This window comes from Macrobrachium nipponense, chromosome 29 (assembly GCF_015104395.2).
Source record: "Macrobrachium nipponense isolate FS-2020 chromosome 29, ASM1510439v2, whole genome shotgun sequence".
Classification (NCBI taxonomy): Eukaryota; Metazoa; Arthropoda; class Malacostraca; order Decapoda; family Palaemonidae; genus Macrobrachium; species Macrobrachium nipponense.
Window position 1 is genome coordinate 70,500,336 of NC_061092.1, and position 19,909 is coordinate 70,520,244.

At 41.8% G+C, this 19,909-nt stretch overlaps 1 protein-coding gene across 1 annotated transcript in view; it reads left to right on the forward strand.

The window, feature by feature from the left end:
- The window catches only part of LOC135206354 (pre-mRNA 3'-end-processing factor FIP1-like), a 301,272-nt gene that overhangs the window by 19,891 nt on the left and 261,472 nt on the right, over window positions 1-19,909 (forward strand). The window lies entirely within an intron of this gene.

Genomic DNA, 19,909 nt, shown 5'->3' on the forward strand with positions numbered 1-19,909 from the left:
TTTTGGATGGAATTCATTCACAGGATGATTGACTTTTTTTTTTTTTTTTTTTTCCAAATAAAAAATACAAACACTCACCCTACTTACGAATGAGTTGTGTTACGAACGCTGTTGTATCCTGATTTGTTTGTAAGATGGTTTTCAATATATATAGTGCAATAATTTTTTGTTGAAGTGTACATTCAAGTTTTGCTCGATGGGCACCTACTATTCTGCTAGTAATAATTTTTGCCAAGAACTTAAGGACTTAAGGAAGAAGAAGCCGTTCCTTTAACCTCCTCCCTAATTATCTAGACTATTCACAGATTAACTTTCATCCATTCTTCTTACAATCATGAGAATACATACTAAATTTTGACTGTTGCCTGAATCTTAAATTTTATTTTTATATGAGTAACTTAACAAGTGATTACATTGTTCTTAGTTCCTAACTTTCATGGCAGCTTAAGTTTGAAAATTCACGGTAGCATGCCATTGTTTTGGTGTAGATAACTGACCCCTCCCACTTTTGGTGAAGATTCGTTGACCGAACGCCGGTTGTTGGGTAGCTTTTGTTTTTGGTTTCACCGGTTGGTAGCTTTTGCTTTTGCACTCTTCTTCTAAGAAGCGATCAATGTTCAATCAGCCTTTATCGTTATCGGAGTGTTCTCTAGTGTCGGAAGGTTCTTCATTTTCAATGAATTCACCCTCTGTCTGTTCACCCTTCTATAACGACTCATCCTCCTGCTCCTTTAGCACCACCATCTGCCAGTGTTTTGGTGCAACATGTAGCTTGCCATTAGCGCCCTGTGCAGTCAGATTTGTGTCGACTTTGAATATTATTCCTGCTGTACAGACTCTGCCTTGGACTCAATCCAGCAATGCCTGGACAATATTTTAGACCTGTTGAAAAGAAAAAAGCCCTCGTGCACAGTTAGGAGCAACTGGACTTGTCTCCTTATTCGATTTCATCCTCGGAGAAAGACAGAGCAGGATCAGCCAATGACAGCTTACGCTTCTTTATTGAGGAATTTCTTATTTTGCTATCTTACGTTCCTCTCTCTGTGGGTTCCATCAACACCAGGCTTTGCTTTTTTGTTGAGGTAACCTTCAGGTGCCTCTAGACTGCCAAAGATGGATCTCTCTTCTTCTACGAAGAAGGCTCTTTCAGGTATTGAAGGTTGGCTGACCGATGAGGAATTTTGGGAAGGCCACCTTTTGCGCCCCTCCTTCTCGTCTGACGAAGAGGAGATATCTTTCATGTGCCATCAGGGAAGTGCCTTCTTTATATATATTATTTTATATATATATACAGGCAGTCCCCGGGTTACGACGGGGGTTCCGTTCTTGAGACGCGTCGTAAGCCGGAAAATCGTCAAAAATCCTAAGAAAACCTTACTTTTAATGCTTTGGGTGCATTGAAAACTATGTAAACTGCATTCTTATGGCATTTTTCATCAAAAAAACCTTCAAATATTGATTATTTTGCATTTTTGGTGTCATATTTCATCTGCCAGATGAGCGTGGTAGCGTCGTAACCCTGGAACATGCATCGTAACTCTGGAAATAATGTCTGATGAATATAATTGAAAAGCCTTGTAACCTTGGAATGTCGTAAGTCGAGACCATCGTAACCCAGGACTGCCTGTATATATATATTTTATATATATACAGTAGAGCCTCGGTTCTCAACGATATTCGTTCCAGAAGGAGCGTCGAAATTCGATTATTTCGAGAACTGAATCAAGTTTTCCCATAAATAACTGAAAATGGATTAATCCGTTCTTGACCATAAGTTATTACCCTAACCTGCCTTTTTATACAATATATTACATGTAAATTACAACTAAATAAGTTAAAAGTTAAATAAATATCATGTTAAAACGTATATTTATAATTCTTTAAATGTATAATAAATAGTATAAAAGAAAACTAGCCTGCGTCCAACCGATTGTTGACCAAGCGCCATAGGCTACCTAGGTAAATAGTAAGTAGAACGTAGTGTAGTGGGTAGGCATAAAACGTGTTGCTAACATAATAAAAACATTGAAAAGCAAGTCTAATTATTTCAGTAAAATAATAAACTATTAAAATTAAACCCAATTTATATTTTCATACAATCAACTTACCTGTCAGATATATACATAGCTAAGACTCCGTCGTCCCCGACAGAAATTCAAATTTCGCGGCACACGCTGCAGGTAGGTCAGGTTGATCTACCGTCCTGCCCTGGGTGGCAGGATTAGGAACCATTCCCGTTTTCTATTCATATTTTTTCTGTCACTTGGAATGTAAACAACGTTTGCAGTTCCTCCTGACTTGATTTTTGGATTTCATCGCCATCAATCTTCTGGGCTATCTTTTGCAGGGAAGTACTGGATCTTTGGTTCGGCATACGCATATTAATTTGTTTTAATAATAACTTTGGCTTCGAAAATTCAAAATTTCGAAGAATTGTTTACGTGTAACTACCGAACTTTTCGGTAGACACTCACATAGTTTGCAAGAAGGAAAATTTTAATATTTATTCATAATAACGTGTAGTAAATGTTAGAATTGATTGAGCTAACTTCCTTCTTGAGGAAGTCAGGAATAGAATTAGTTACGCTTCCTTTAGAAGTTTTTATAGCTCTCGTACTAACGAGCAGTTAGAGCATTAACAATACTAGTAGTGTTGTATCCTCATCTCCTTCTTACTTCACAGAATCTTCAAATTCATATTGCAATTTGAAGACAAAGGAATGTAGCTCAAAATACGAGCTATTGAAAGGTAAGAAGTGATTTTAGTGTTAGTGCAGTGGAGGGGGCGTTTCTGATCGGCTCTGTTTCGCTCCCAGGCCTAGACCTCTTCCAAGCTCACTACCCAGAGGAGAAGGAAAGTCGAAAGCCTTACGGAGGTTATGGAGAATCCCCCACAGATCAGGCGTCCCCTCAGCAGGATCTGTAGAACGTCCCAGACTGCCAAGTTTGCCATTGGAAAGGCGTCCTAATTAGTAGAGGGTGCGTCCGATCGGCTCTGTCTCGCTCTCAGGCCTAGACCTCTTCCAAGCTCACAAGCCAGAGGGGGGGTAGAAGAAAAGTCGAAAGCCTTACGGAGGTTATGGAGAATCCCCACCCCCCGATCGGGCGTTCCCTCGGCAGGATCTGTAAAACGTCCCAGACTGCCAGGAATAGCCATTGGAAAGGCATCCTTTAAAAAGTGCGTCTCTTCTTCCGTTTCTTCATCTTACATCCGAAAAGACGAAGAATGGCTCGTTCTCTGAAAACTAAGAGAACACTGAGCGAGGCTGAGAGCCAGTCCAGCAAGCTAGCGCGAGCCACGTTCCAACAGCCAGCAGCGAGCCGCGCTCCAACAGACTAGCGCGAGCCGCGTTCCATCAGACTAGCGCGAGCCTCGTTCATACAGATAAACGCGAGCCGCGTTCCAGCAACTGAGCGCGAGCCGCGTTCCAGAACTTTTTTCTTGGCGCAAGGCGCCTTTCAAAGAGAAAACAGACGGCTAGACTGAGGAGCCTTATAGTAGAGTGGCAATCAGAAGGATGCTTTCCATTGAACGTTTACTGGCAAGAGGCTCGTATAACAAGACTAGAGGCGCTCGGATCTATCAGGGCACACGGGACTTTTCCACGCAAGCGGAACGTCCAGGAGCGAGTCTCCTTTCTAGCGGGCGAACTATCCTGACGCCAGGCGCTAGGCGCAAGGATCCAGACGCCAGGCGTCAGAATATTCCAAAATCTTCATTTGAGAGAGAGGTCAGTCGCGAGACTCCTCTTTGAGTTTTTTAACTTGAGCAACTTTCCCCTGGCAAATGTGCAAGATGTCGCACAGGCGGCCGTTGTTTTTGTCAGAAGGATTCTGATACTAAGAGAAGCCCCTTTTCATTATTCAAGAAGACTCCTGTGTTAGGCAGTTCCTCTCAATGCGGACACTCTCCCTCATCCATACTCTTCCCTCGTTTTGAGGAGGCAGAGCTTTGGAGTTTTCTTAATAAGAATCTCATCGACGTTTAGTATGATGACGGATAGGAAATATCTACTTCCTTCCGTAAACCCTAGTGATGAACAGGAATTCTGTCTCTTCCGCGATTTATGAGGAAATCACGAAGATTTAAAGAGTTCCTGGATTAACTTCCTTCCTTAAGGATATATATATACTCTTTCTATCGTTCTATTAACGTAAAGAACGAGATAGTAGAAGGTAGTAGAGTATCTGCTGGATGAGAATATGATACGGTCAAATCATAAACACATACCGTAGTTACTTCTTTGCTGTGTAACTCAATTACCAGTATCCTTCTACGACTTTCCTAGGAAGGACTACGCTTAAAGGGATTGTTAAGACAACACCTACTTAGCTTCTAGATTTATCGAAGTCTTGTTTCGCTTAAATATGCTTTAATTTAATAAGAAATTCCTGAAGTTCGATAATAATTTTATAAGATTCCTTTATTAAAGGGAGTAGCTGGCAACTCTGGAAGAGTAGGCCAGACAGCTATCGGAGACTGCTTTCGCTGAGAGCCTGAGGACCCAACGCAGTTACGTCAGTACCATGTAGGTGTCAGTCATGAGCGGTCGGGTTTATCTTCTCTCTCCTGCGGGATGGAATAACTATCCGTATCTCTCCCCTACAACGGTCTTAACCTCGGATTGAGGGGATAGTTAAGCTAACTAAATAAATAAAATTGTATGCCTTTTGCTAAGAAGCTTTTTTTTCAATAAGAGAGATAGTACAACCTTTCAATGCTGTTTACCGTGGTAACATTATTAAAGGATTCTATCGCAGCAGAACATTATATTATATAATGCTCTCAGGCTTTCGAAAGCATAGCTTATTAGAGTACCTGCTCAGAAGATGGATGAGTCGGATGGAAAACATTCTCTTTGTGGCAAAACTTGTTTACCTGAATGGACTATACTACGTATGTAAAGTTTTTTCCTACTAAGAACGGAATTAACATGTGAAAGGATGTCGGGTACCATAAAGGCACAGGTGTTCTGGCACATACCTAAAAAGAATTAGAAGGAAGCGCCAGCCTGGCGCAAGTTGCGCCAGCCTGGCACATAGCGCTAGAAGCACCAGCCTGGCGCAGTGAGCCAAGAACACCCAATCCAAGATTTTCTCGTTTTAGCGAGTTATTAACCTAAGAGTCCAGTAGCCTCTCGGACACCAGGCTCGGTAACGGCAAGATTCGTTCCTGATTTCGTTACCCATTTAATCACTTAGTTCAATTCCACGACTCTCTCATATCGCAAAGAGCATCGAGAATCTCTTTTTTCGCTCCTGTTCGCGTTAACAAAGAGAACCTTCTCGATCGACGATAATAACTGTTAACATGTTTAACATTTATTGGAAAGAGTTGTGAGAACCTGCGGAAAGTCTTCTTCATAGATCTCTTAGTAAGGTAGAAGACGAACAGGCTTCCTATAGACTGCTTCCTTTTCCTCGAACCAAGAGAGGTAGCAATATACGCCATCTTTATTTTTTTTTTTTAGAAAGGGGAATAAACTTTAGTCTTTTTTCCCCTAAATATAAATTATTTGCAGAATTTAAGATAAAGGGCGTCAAAGAAAGAGAAGATAATACTTTATGCCTCATTTTGGCCTTAGAGAGGTTGGATTCACAGAGGTCACGTTCTTCTCACAGCATGTTTTGATAGAATATTCTATCAGCATCTATTATAAATGGACCTTAACAACCTCTCCACTCTGAGTCTGTCTGCATGGCAAGGGAACTGACCAGAAGTGGACATGAATGAGAGGATTTTTCAAGGTAAATGACAATAGTCATGGACAAGATATAGAATTGCTGCAGATCGTGCTAGAGGGAATGAGGAAACTGTCCTCTTCCGATACCTCTGTGAACCACATAGCGGTTTTTTCTTCCCTTTCAGAGGGAATGGAGGAAACTGTCCTCTTCCGATACCTCTGTGAACCACATAGCGGTTTTTTCTTCCCTTTCAGAGGGAAGAATCACCTTTATATATATCTGCTATCAAAGAACGTTGTAAAAGGCTATACTCTGTCTCTATAAAGGGATTGGAGATAGCAGAGGATTAAGATCTTCGGGATCTTATACGATACCTCAATATGACAAGAGTAGGATATCATGTACTTCTAATGGGATCTTTTTTTGTGGCCACAGATTCTATGTTTCAGACAAGATGGAATTGCTCCTCATCAAACTTCTTTGAGAAATTTTTATGAGGGAATTCTTTGTTTCTCTTGGTCCCAAACGATCAAGAAGACAAGTGAATTTTTTGAGCATTGGAATCTCGCATCAGATTCTATGGAGATTAGGCAATGGGTTCTTGCCAGCATAGTATGTCTGGAAAAAGAACTAAAACCCCCTATTCCTGATTCAATGTTTTCAGATAGAGGTTTCGTTGTCCAGGCAGGGTACTTATGTTTTTCATCTACAGTAGAATGGTTAAAACGTTTGCCTACAGAGTCTTTGGAATGCGATGACGGCTCGACAAATGCTTCCCAGAAGGTGTTCAGAGGGATACAATAAAGAGCTAGAAATCAGGAGTACTCCCAATTTTCAGCTCGGGAGTCTCCTTCGACTTCCAAGCTTCTTCCCTTCCTTCGGACAAGGATAGGGAAGATTCTGCAACGAGAAGGCCCTTCAACAGGTAAAAAGAGATCTCGTGAGCAAGGGAAGTACTCAAGAAGGATCCTCCTCGGAGGAAGACTCTTATCTCTCATACTGTTAGATATCCTATCGTATACTGGATGTAGCTGACTACAATCACCTCCCCTTGCCGGAGAGGCCAAAGCTCAAAGTGGAAGAATTTCTTCTTCCACCCTTCTCCAGTCTTGTGATTTACTATTGTGGATGTTCAGGACTTTCGGACAATGTAGCGCCAACCAGGAGCCTTATGCTAAACAGGCGTAAAAAAACGCCCAGAGGCAGACAGCCCCAAGAACACTGTCATTGTCTGATGAGGAGAAAGACTGGGCCTACAACCTGACACAGTTGCGCTAGATGCGAATATATAGGCACGGATAAGAGTGTCCGATGTGGACATTGCCACACATCCTCGAGACTCTACCAAGCTCGAAGCACTGGCAAGTGGGGAGGAGCCAACCAGGCGCGAGGCGCCAGGCAGGAGCGAGGCGCCCAGGCAGGGCGCGAGGTGCCAAGCCAGCCGCGAAGCTCCAGGCAGGCACAAAGCGCCAACCTGGCGCGAGCCCCCAGCCAGGCTCAAGCCAGGCTCTAGGCGCAAATCTCCAGCTAAGGCGCGAGGCCGTCAACCAGATGCGAGGCGCCAGTTCAAGCGAAAGGTACCAGACAAGCGCTAGGCTCCAACCAAGAGCGAAGCACCAGCCAGGCACGGTTTCCTGCCAGGCTTCAGGCTTCAGACGGGAGAGATCCATTTCAAGAAAGCCCTGGTCTTCTTTGAAACATGGAGATCTCCTAAGCACTTCATAAGTGACTTGATTCCTTCAAACAGCTGAGAATTAAAAGCGCAGGAAGTGCACGCTTTTGCAAATTCTTGTTCTTTACATAACAATATGTCATATAAGACATATTGGCTGTGTTGTATGGTAGAGGCAACTCTGTGTTGACTTCTCATTACACAAAGGATGTCAAGTTAACCTACGAGAGATCCTTCTCTTCTGGTTTATACGTTTCTGCAGATACGTTACTGGGATAAAGGAGCCGACACTGATCCTTAACTTTGAGTTAAAGTTTTTTAACTTAGTGAAATTATTGGGGTTTTTGAAAGGAGTGTGGGGATAAACTCTTTTCAATTTGAGCGCGCAACCCTCGTGGTTAGGATCAGGTGATCGGGATCGGTGTTGCGCTCCTTCATAAGGTGTATTGTCATAGAAATGGTCCAGTACCCATTGACAAAGTCCTTTCAGGCTCTGCTGAGTAAGCGGTTCATACCGCATCGGCAGACCCAACAAGAAACTCTTAGACATAGATCACATATCTCGCTAAAGTCTTGAGGTGATGCAGACTACCGGGCAACAGCCACGAAGTCTACCACCTATCAGATAGGAACCAAGGTTTATTTATACCTACAACATATGTTGTTTACCTGTCTATTCCATGTTAGCTGTCTCTTACCCTCCACCAAAGGGTGTCAATCAGCTATGTATATATCTGACAGGTAAGTTGATTGTATGAAAATGATATTGTTATAATACAATAAAGTTTCATACATACTTACCTGGCAGATTTATACGATTAATGGCCCACCCAGCCTCCCCGCAGGAGACAGGTATGTATTCCTAATCTGCCAGTTAAGAATGTATGAAAACTTTATTGTATTATAACATCTCATTTATCAAAAACTTGCAAAAATTTGCCTACAGTAAGTCAGCATTTAAGGATGTAAACAAACCATAGCGCAGCCCTGGTGGTTTATATCGGGACTATGGTAGTAAACAAACCATATCTCGCTATAGAGCCTAGAAATGTTTACACTTCGATATTAATTTATGGTAAATCTTTTTACTGAGTCGACTGCAATACTGTATATAAAATCGCTTGAAAATTTCCTTTCAGTAAATGTAATGTTGTGATACTAACGATTTTGTTTCATAAATGTCCTTATAAAATAGGTGCGTCTTTTACGGCAAATTGTCCAATATCAGGGCTGGTTTCAAGCTTATTGGACTTTGACAATTAGTATTATGGTACTGCATGGTACATATATACGTACGTATAAGTAAAACGAAATCTTCTTAATGTCTTTAATTACGATAACGACCATTACGTACCAGCACCTCTTGAGTTTAATATCAAGCTAACCTCTTTTTTTTTTTTTTTTTTTTTTTTTTTACGAGGATGCTTATAAACGAAGCATACAGATTGCATTCGTTACCACGCACGTGTTGCATATGTAAACTGTGTCACTACCAGACCTCATACGGTAACATTGACGTCTTTTTACAGTAGACATAAAAGAATAGTCTTAATTTCTATCATTATTCTATAACATAGCGGCTTCTCTGATTAAGCTAAGGCTAACCTCCTCTTTACCAGCAAGCTTAACAAAGATTAAGATTGCGTTCGCTACCGAACGGCACAGTTACATATGTGACAGTGGTTTCACTACCAAATCTCACACGTAAACAATGACGTATTTTTACAGTAGACATAAAAGAATCTACTTAATTCCTATAATTAATGTATACCGTAGCGGATTCTGAGTTAACCTAAGGCTAATCTCTTCTTTACCGGCACGCTTAAAAAGCTTAGATTTCGTTGCTATCGAACCGAACATGTTACGTATGTAACTGGTTTCACTACCAAATCTTACATGTAAACATTGACGTATTACAGTACGACATAAAAGATTCTTCTTAATTTCTTATTACTACGCACTTAATATGGCATAGTGGCTTCTCTGATATAAGCTATGACTAACTTCTTCTTTACCGACAAGCTTAACAAGCTTACAGATTGCATTCGCTACCGAACCGCACATGTAACCTACGTACGTAACATGCCTTCACTCCAAACCTAACACTTAAATACGTATTGCATTTGCTACTGAAACGCGCGCCTCAAGTGTGAGCATGGTTTTAGAATATGTCTACGCTTGAAAAAAAAAAATCAAGCAAGGGTGCTTGATTAAATCTTTTTTTCGCTCGTCTTTTTCATGCAGAGGAGAGGATAGACGAAACTTAAGGTTTATTTTGGAGTTGGAAATGATGGAAACTTTTTGAAGAAGGAAAACGTGAGATGCCATGTAAACACTTTTCCATTATTTCAGAGATTAGCAATAGCAAAAGGTTTTAATAGATAGCCAGTAGTAATGTTGGGACCCATGATGAATCAAAAGGTAACTGCGTATAGAGTTGATACCACCGAAAAAGCAAACGAAATGTGCGCAAGGTGTACAAGACACGACACATGTTTGAATGTTTTTTATACATTAGTTGTGGACTTTAAACAATGCTGAGTGGCGTCACCAGTGTTACCAACCGTTTTGGCTAAATTATGCTAGTCGGTCCAAGCAAGAATTTATGCCAAATATGGTGCAATTTTGTGCCAGAATTATGCTATTAATCTATCATTTAATGTATGACACTTACCTGGCAGGTATATATATAGCTATATTCTCTGTTCCACCTGGCAGAAATTTTCAAAACTCGCGGCAAAGAAACGCTAGTAACCTATTAGTAGTTCAGGCAACCACCACCCCGTTACCGTGGCGCTAGCGCTAGGAAACCGTTCCCAATTGGGCCAGATTTTCTCTGCCAGCCGAACCGGCAACATTGTTGGTGGTTCCCTGCTAGGATTTTCATTCTCGTTGCTGACTTTTTCATGGATTTTTGGTATTGTACTTGGAAACGTTAGCTTGGCATTCGCTTTGGATTGTTCTTTAAATATGTTGGATACTGGAAGTATGTTTAGAGTTTGTGTAAAAGAGGGGTGTAAGGTAAGGTTGCCGAAGGCTTCGGTCGACCTCATACTATTTGTAAGAAGTGTAGAGAGAATGTGTGTACTTGGGAGAATAGATGTTTTGAATGTGAGAATTTATCAGAGAAGGAGTGGAAGATTTTTATGAAATATGTTTGAACAAAGGCTTGAAGAAAGATCCGTGTAAGGAGATCTGTTTCTCGTAGTGAGAAGTCAATTCTTCTAGCAACAAAAGAGTGAATGTGTTTCCTCTCCAGCTCCTTCTAACGTAGAGTTGGTAGTTCCTTCTCCCCAGGTATCTCCTGCGCCCGCTGCTGTATCGGAGGAGGCGAACGATACACAGATTGTTAAGGTGTTCGCTGCCCTTGCGTCCATGGGCGACCAGATACAGCGACTTACGGATAAAGTTAGTGCTTTTGATGTCAGTGAAAGTGTAGTGGAGGGGGCGTCTGATCGTCTCTCCCGTGCTCCTAGACCTAGACCTCTGTCAAGCTCCCAGACCCAAGGGAGAAGGCATGTCGACAGTCGAAAGGGAGGCGAGAGAGGTTTTATCGCTGTCAGGCGTCCCTTCGAACAGTCCTGTTGCAAGGTTCCCAGGTCTGTTGCAGTTCGCCTCAGAAAAGGCGTAACTGGGAAGTGTGCGTCCTCGGATGTTCGACATCTGAGCGGGAACGTCGGTATGCAGTTGTGTCTTGCCACCCCTCAAGAGGACTTTCAGGACATCGACCACTCTCGAAGACCATGCTCAAGATCGTGAGGCTTGGAGTAGTCCGGAGGTTTGTTTTGTCCTCCTCGGAAGACAGGGACGCAGTTCCGATCAAGAGGAAGAGGATCATTCGTTCTAAAGAGGACTCATACGGCCTTCTCGTTCTTGGATTTCGATGAGAGACTCTCCTCCATCTTCTTGCTTGTCTTCCCCTCGTCTCTCTCCGTCGGTGGAGTACAAAAGATCGCTCTCCTTTAACGTCGCAGTCCTTCTCGTAATCCTCCTCCTTCGTCCTCTGCCATTCAGGAAGATAGTACGAAGGGTTTCTTAAGGGAAATGCAGTCTAAGCTGGCAGTTCTCGTTAAGTCTTGGGATGCTCCTTTGCAGGGATACTTCGAGGCGGAAAGGGACATTTCCTTCCCGTTAATTCTTCTAAGAAGACGGAAGACAAGGACGCGTTCGCCGAGGATGTAGGACGCACTGGCTCTACGAGGACGGGCGATCGCTTGGTTTTTTTCAGGACGCAGAACGCAGGAGAAGAGATGGTTTCGGAAGAAGCAGGACGCAAACGTCAGGACTCGGAATCACTTGTGGACGCAAGACGCAGGCGGCAGGAAGCAGATATGTCTACGATGGACGCAGGACGCAGGCGGACCAGGACATCGATACGGCCGGCAGGACGCCGATTCTTCTTTTAGCCGCAGGACGCAGGGCGGCAGGACGCTTTTCCGGTACAGCGAAGCAGTTCAACAAAACGACAGTGATCTGACAAGACATTTCGTCAGCAGAAAAAGAGGATTTGGATTTTGTTGAGGAGAAGAATACGGAACCGTCTTCGGATTACAAGATTCTTACTTCACGTCTGCTTTCTATTTTTGAAGGTGAATTCAAACCAACGGCTCCTTTATCTGCCTTATCTCAGTTTTCCAAGACTAAGGCTCCAACCAAAGAATCTCTTTCCTTAAGATGACTCTGTCGATTTCGGCGAAGAAGGCCCTTCAACGTGTGAATGACTGGATGAAGGATAAGAAAGAAGCGTGGGGAAATACTCTTTCGCTTTTCCACCAGCTAAGTTAGCATCGAAGTCAGGATATGGTACGCTACTGGAGAAAGTCTAGGCCTGGGAGTACCTGCCTCCTCCCAGGGGGACTTCTCCAGTATAGTGGACAGCTCACGCAGACAGGCGTTGCAGTCTGCTAAGGTCTGGTGGACTTCGTCCGAGTTTGACCATCTTTTAAAGGGATTTTTAGGACTTTCAAGTCTTCAATTTTCTAGATTGGTCTTTGGGAGCACTGGCGAACTCCTAGAGAAGAATCCCAGGATATGGAAAGTGGCTAAGAGCATTAGTCCTGCATGGACAAGGCTCTGAGAGATGGAACAAATGAACTGGCTTCTTTGTTCACAGCAGGAGTACTGAAGAAGAGGTCGCTGTTGTGTTCTTTCGCTTCAAAAGGGGTTTCAAACTCAGAAATCGGAGTTGCTGTTCTCTCTCCCCTTTCGAAACAACTGTTCCCTTCAGAGGTGATTAGGGATATAGCTCTCGCTCTTTCTCAGAAGGCCACTCAAGATCTTCTCTCGTCTTCAGTTAAGAAGTTCTTACCATCCAAGTTGGGGTTAAGAAATCTCCAAAGGAATCAAGGCCTTCGCAACAGCCCTTTCGAGGCAGAACGTTCGCATTCGACCTGCCCTTTAGAGGTAAGAGAGTACCCGCGAAAAGAGGAGCCAAGACTACCTCTAAACAATGAGATCTCATCCTCCAGACGACAGTGGCGCCAGACTTCAAGGTTTTTGGGAAGTTTGCAGAACATGAAGGCAGAATCCCTGGGCTGTCAACGTAGCTCGGGAAGGGTACAAGATTCCTTTCTTAAAGAGACCTCCTCTCGCAACATCTCTGAGAGCCCTCCTTGGGGCAAATTACAACGATTTAGTTGAAGAAAACGGCTCTGTGGGAGCAAGTAGCTTCATGCTAGAGAAAGGAGCCATAGAACCTGTTCTGGATCACGAATCTCCGGGATTTTACAACCGGTTGTTCCTGGTTGCAAAGTCTCGGGAGGTTGGAGGCCAGTTTCTGGACGTAAGTCAACTGAATCTTTTCGTAGAAAAGACCAAGTTCACTATGGAGACGAACGATTCAGTACTGGCAGCGGTACGTCCAGGGGACTGGATGGTGACCCTGGACTTACAAGACGCATACTTTCATATTCCGATTCATCCAGGAAGCAGGAAGTATTTAAGGTTTGTGATTCAGGACAGGGTCTCTCAGTTCAAGGCCCTGTGCTTCGGCCTTTGCACAGCCCCCCAAGTGTTTTCACGAGGATGATGTTCAATGTGGCGAGATGGTTTACACTTAAGAGGGATCAGAGTGTTCTTTTTTACCTGGACGACTGGTTATAAGATCCCAATCAAGAAGTCAATGTCTGGAGGACTTGAATCAACGTTGAACTTAGCAAAAGCACCTAGGTCTTGTGGTAAAAATGGGAAAGTCTCAATTGAATCCCCAACAACAGATAGTTTATTTGGGGATTCAGATATCTTCAGTGACTTTTCGGGTCTTTTCTGTCCCACCCCCGACATGGGCCCCAAAAGCCCTATGCATTCGGAAGGTGCAGGACTTTCTAGAGAAAGACCAATCCTCAGCAAGAGAGTGGATGAGTCTACTGGGCACACTCTCTTTGCTAGAGAGGTTCATTTCTTTAGGAAGACTGCACATGAGACTCTACAGTTTTTCCTGAAGGATTCATGGCCAAGGAAATTGCAACCGGATTCCTTCCAGTTTCTAATCTTCCTGCCGAAGTGAAGGAGGAATTAAAGTGGTGGCTAACTCCAGGCAGATTAGCAAGAGGGATGTCGCTTCAGCAGAAGAGCCCAGACCTCATCTTGTACTCCGACGGGACTTTGGAGCAAGAAAGAAACAAGTTGGCACATAAAAACAGGAAGGAACTGATGGCAATTTTCTTGGCCTTGAAGCACTTCAGAGAGTTGATTCGAGACAAGACAGTGCAGATCAACTCGGACAACACCATGGCTTCTGGCATACATCCGCAAACAAGGAGGGACTCATTCTTTCCTCTCTACAGCTGGCAAAGGAAGTTCTTCTTTGGGCGAAGAGGAAAACGTCGTGCTGCTCACCAGGTATATACAGGGGGAGAAAAATGTGAGTGCGGACGCCTGTTTGAGCGAAGAAGCAAAAATTTACAATTTCTCCCACGGAGTGGACTTTGCACATGGAGGTTTTGCCAGAGCCTGTGGAAGTTGTGAGGCCGTCCGGTAGTAGATCTTTTTGCGACAGCCAGAACAAAAAGATTACCAACCTATTGCTCTCCGGTTCTAGATCAGGAAGCAGTGGCGGTCGACGCATTCCTGATGGATTGGACAAACTTAGATGTTTACGCTTTTCCTCCATTCAAAGTACTGGGGAAAGTTATGAAGAAGTTCAGGGAGAGCCAAGGAAGGATGACCTTTAATAGCTCCGTTTTGGCCGGCCCGCCCAAAGTTTGGTTCACAGAGGTACTGGAATGGACAATAGATACGCCAAGAACTCTTCCTCTAAGAGTAGATTTACTCAGACAACCCCACTTCGACAGGTTTCAAGATACCCTCGCTCTGGGTCTGACTGCGTTCAGACTATCGAAAGTCTTGTCAGAGCGAGGGGATATTTCTAGAGAGGTGGCCAGTGCAGTGGCTAGAGCCAGAAGACAACTCCACAACTTACAGTATATCAGTCGAAGTGGGAGAAATTTCAGGAAGTGGTGTAAGAACAGGAAAGTGTCTTCATCCAGTACCTCTGTGACCCAAATCGCAGACTTCCTTTTATACTTGAGGAAGGATTTAGGATTGTCAGTTCTACAATCAAAGGTTATAAAAGTATGCTAACCTCAGTGTTTAGAGATCTAGATATCTCTAATAACTTAGACCTTAGAGATCTGATTAGGTCCATTTGGTACCAAGAAACAACCCCAATGCAGGCCACCTGCTTGGAACCTCGATGTTGTCTTGAGGTATTTAACCTCTAGGCGAAATTTTCGAGCCTTTAGAGAAATCCTCTCTGGAGAGATGTTGCTAAGAAAAAACTATCTTTTAGTTGCTTTGGCAACGGCTAAAAGAGCTAGTGAGCTTCAGGCCATATCGAAGAAGGTGGGATGGAGACATGGCAATGCAGTGTGTTCATTCCAGGAAGGTTTCTTGGCCAAGAATGAGAATCCGGCTAATCGTTGGCCAAGATCCTTTGAAGTTTTGGGTCTTTCTGAGTTAGTGGGTCATGAGCAAGAAAGAGTTCTCTGCCCAGTGAGAAGCATTGCGATTTTATATTGATAGAACAGAGAGATCAGAGGGAATTCTGATGCTCTTTGGTGTTCAGTTTAAAGACCCCAGTAGACCCATGACGAAGAACGCTCTAGCCTTCTTCATGAGAGAGTTGATTAGAGAAGCTCACATGTTGTGTCAAGAGCAGAGCTTTGGTATTTTGAAAGTGAAGGCTCATGAAGTCAGGGCAGTTGCGACTTCATTGGCGGTTTTAAAAAAGAATTTAGCCCTCAAGGAAATTATTGAATTCCACCACCTTTTATTTGGAGAACATTCAATATTTGCGTCTCATTATCCTTAGGGATATTCAGACAACCTTTGATAATTGTCAGACGCTAGGTCCATACGTGTCCTCCGGTACAGTATTGGGCAAAGAAGTTACTACCCCATAACCTTCTTTTAAGCTAGTTGATTTTATTAGGTGATGGTGTTTGTGTTTTTTGGTCGTCTGAGAAAAGTGTTGGTGTACTTTTATCAGTCTTGGTGTGGTGTGTGTGTAGTTCAGGTAAATGATCTATTACTAGCTTGAATGCCATGGCATAAGAGGCTGTACGGTTCTGTCAACACATTGGTCATGTCCCAGTTGTCAGTTCCAGTCTTAGCTTCTTCAACATACAGGACACTTCCTTGTTGAGAGCTCCTAAGGTTTAAGCAGGCTTAGAGGCAGGACCCTATGAGTCAGCTACCTTAGCAGGTAAGGAACCTAGAGTAAATGGATAATTTTAATTATTTATACTCTAATAATGTTGCTGTCTTTGACCCACCTCCAAATGTGTCAATCAGCTATATATATACCTGCCAGGTAAGTGTCATACATTAAAATGAAGTTTTTATGTTAAAACGAAGTTTAATGTATACTTACCTGGCAGGTATATATAATTTAATGCCCACCCTCCTCCCCTCAGGAGACAGGGTTCAGAGAAAATCTGGCCCCAATTGGGAACGGTTCCTAGCGCTAGCGCCACAGTAACGGGGTGGGGTGGTGGTTGCCTGAACTACTAATAGGTTACTAGCGTTTGCCGCGAGTTTTGAAAATTTCTGCCAGGTGGAACAGAGAATATAGCTATATATACTACCTGCCAGGTAAGTATACATTAAACTTCGTTTTAACATAAAAACTTCATTTATCTCATTTCTCTAAATACATTTGAGCTAAAACAACGATGTAATGGAAAATTTAAAACATTTATATATTAGGTGAAATGATACAAAGTGACGAACAGACAATATTATAACTAATAATTTGATGATCTTTACATGTTAGGAAACTCGTAATAAAACACAATTTTTCTTTAATAGATCACATACCCAATCACGAGTACACTATTTGATATGCAATCACTATTATACTATTGACAAATGTGTGAAGATCACACATACAAATGTGAAGAAAAACAACAAATTTTACTTATTACTGCGTCATTATCATGCCACTCAGAACCATTTTTCTTTAACAGGTCCACCCCATAAACAATTAATAAATACTTGAAAATGTGTGAAAATTACTTCAATATAACATTTTGTTATTTACTTATATTTACTGAAAAATTAAAAATTAAAAAAGGTACACAAACAAACCAGTCTCTACTCAAGAAGAAAAACATACGTACTTATTACTTGATCATTATCATGCCACTGAAACACTATTTTTCTTTAACAGATCACATACACATGAATAAATACTTGAAAATTGTGTGAAAATCACTTCAGGCATAAATTAAAATTGTGATAATTACTGAAAAAAATAAAACTTAAAAAGGAAAAAAAGTAATTCTTTACTCATGAAGAAAAAACATATTAACACTTTACTGATCGTTTGTCATGCCACTGTGGGTATTTATTTATATTCACAAAATTTAACATTCCTTAGTTGGGTTCAAACTTAGCAATTAACTCATTTGTTAGTGCTGCTTTTGAGGCAATTTCACTTGAAGATACATTCACTATAGCTGTGTATGAAATTGAGGAATTTTCTGCATTTTATTTAAAATTTTAGTGAAAATACATTCTAAAATTGTACTAGAACCTTAAGTGTGAAAGAAATTGTGCTAGCTCCAATTCTTAGGTCAAATTATGCTAAAAAACATGAAATTATGCTACTTTGTTAGCACTGGATGACGCCAACTAGCGGCGGCTGGCGGAAACAGTTTTGTTTACAAACATCATATGGTCGGGGGTCGGAAACTGGTTTTTTGGTTGAAAACAGATACAAAGTTTATTGGAAATTTAGTGGCGAAATCCGATTATGTCGAGTTCTAATATGGTCGTGAACCGGGTCTCTACTGTGTATATATATATATATATATATACAGGCAGTCCCCGGGTTACGACGGGGGTTCCGTTCTTGAGACGCGTCGTAAGCCGAAAATCGTCGTAAGCCGGAACGACGCTTGGAAATATGTCTTAAACTAATAAAAAGTTATAAAACCTTACTTGTAATCCTTTGGTTACACTACATGTTGTTTCCTGTAGTTTTATGTACAACCTGGAGTTATTTTCATAAAAGAATGCTGGTTCTTGAAGGTAAAAACTATTGTAATCCTCTGGTGACACTACATTCTTGAAGTTTTATGTACAACCTGGAGTGATTTTGCAAAATCTTGAGGGGCTACAAGAACAGCTGATTACTATTTACGTATCATATAGACTAATTAAAGTAAATGTATCTTTAAATAGGCTTATATATTAGTATCAACAAAACATTTCCTGCCATGAGTCAGAGGCCGTTTAATGAAACGAACATTCTTCTCGTCCTATCTGTTCAGAAAATAAACGTTACGTCAATCCCCGAGACCACCATTGTTGCCAAAGCGTCTCTCTCTCTCTCTCTCTGATCAAATTACATTGGAAACTTGACATACGATTGCCCACAATATACGAATGTTTTGAGATATAACAGAAAATTTGCGAAAATACAAGCTTTGATATACAACGAAATATTTGAGATACGATTTTGCAATGAGTGTTAGTTGTATAGGCGACCGATAAAAATGGCGTTCAGTCTGTTTGTTTGTTGGTGCTGCATGTTAACACGTCGTTGTTTAGTTCGTTGTATTTGCGCCTATTTTTTCGTGTTATTTTGCTCTATTTTATTATAACCATGGGTCTCAAAGCTAAAGACAAAGCAGGTGATAAGAAAAAACCAAGAAAATGATTTCGATGGAAGCAAAACATGAAATTATAGCAAAGCATGAACGTTGGCGTTCGTATCGTCGATTTGGCAAACGAGTATGGTCGAAATCCTTCTACAATATCCACGATCATCAAGCAGAAGGAAGCTATAAAAACCCCCGAGACCATTGTTGCCAAGCGCTCTCTCTCTCTCTCTCTCTCTCTCTCTCTCTCTCTCTCTCTCTCCTCTCTCTCTCTCTCTCTCTCTCTCTCTCTGATCAAATTACGTACTGGATAATGTCCTCTCTTTGGATACTTCGATTTTGCCAAATATTGAGGGCTACAAGAACAGTTTGATTACTATTTACGTATCATATAGACTAATTAAAGTAAACGTATCTTTTAAATAGCTATATTATTAGTATCAACAAAACATTTACTGGCATGAGTCAGAGGCCGTTTACGAAACGAACACTTCTCTGTCCTTAACTCGACCGTCGCAGACGCCTCTCTCTCTCTCTCTCTCTCTCTCTCTCTCTCTCTCTCTCTCTCTCTCTCTCTCTCTCTCTCTCTCTCTCTCTGATCAAATTACTGGATAATGTCTCTCTTTGGATACTTGGAATTTGCGTTGTAATCTAACCAGAAACTTCGTTTTGTTATTATTACTGGAAACAAGCAATGATTTTTTCATTATTTGCGCTTTTGGACTGTTATATGTAAACTAGTATGTATTCATTCGCTCGGAAACTAGTTCCGCATATGAGGCGTCACTAAAAAACATAGAAAAATACAACATAAAAAGTGTCGAAATCATCATAATCTCAAACCGTTTAACGAAACGAACACTTCTCTGTCCTTAACTCGGAGCGTCGGAAGACGTCTCTCTCTCTCTCTCTCTCTCTCTCTCTCTCTCTCTCTCTCTCTCTCTCTCTCTCTCTCTCTCTCTCTCTCTGATCAAATTACTGGATAATGTCTCTCTTTGGATACTTGGATTTGCGTTGTAATCTAACCAGAAACTTCGTTTTGTTATTATTACGGAAACCAAGCAATGATTTTTTTCATTATTTGCGCTTTTGGACTGTTATATGTAAACTAGTATGTATTCATTCGCTCGGAAACTAGTTCCGCATATGAGGCGTCACTAAAAAAACATAGAAAAATACAACATAAAAACGTGTCGAAAATCATCATAATCTCAAACCGTTTAAACGAAACGAACATTCTCTGTCCTTAACTCGGAGCGTCGAAGACGCCTCTCTCTCTCTCTCTCTCTCTCTCTCTCTCTCTCTCTCTCACTCTGATCTTCTCTCTCTCTCTCTCTCTCTGATCAAATTACTGGATAATGTCTCTCTTTGGATACTTGGAAATTTGCGTTGTAATCTAACCAGAAACTTCGTTTTGTTATTATTACTGGAAACAAGCAATGATTTT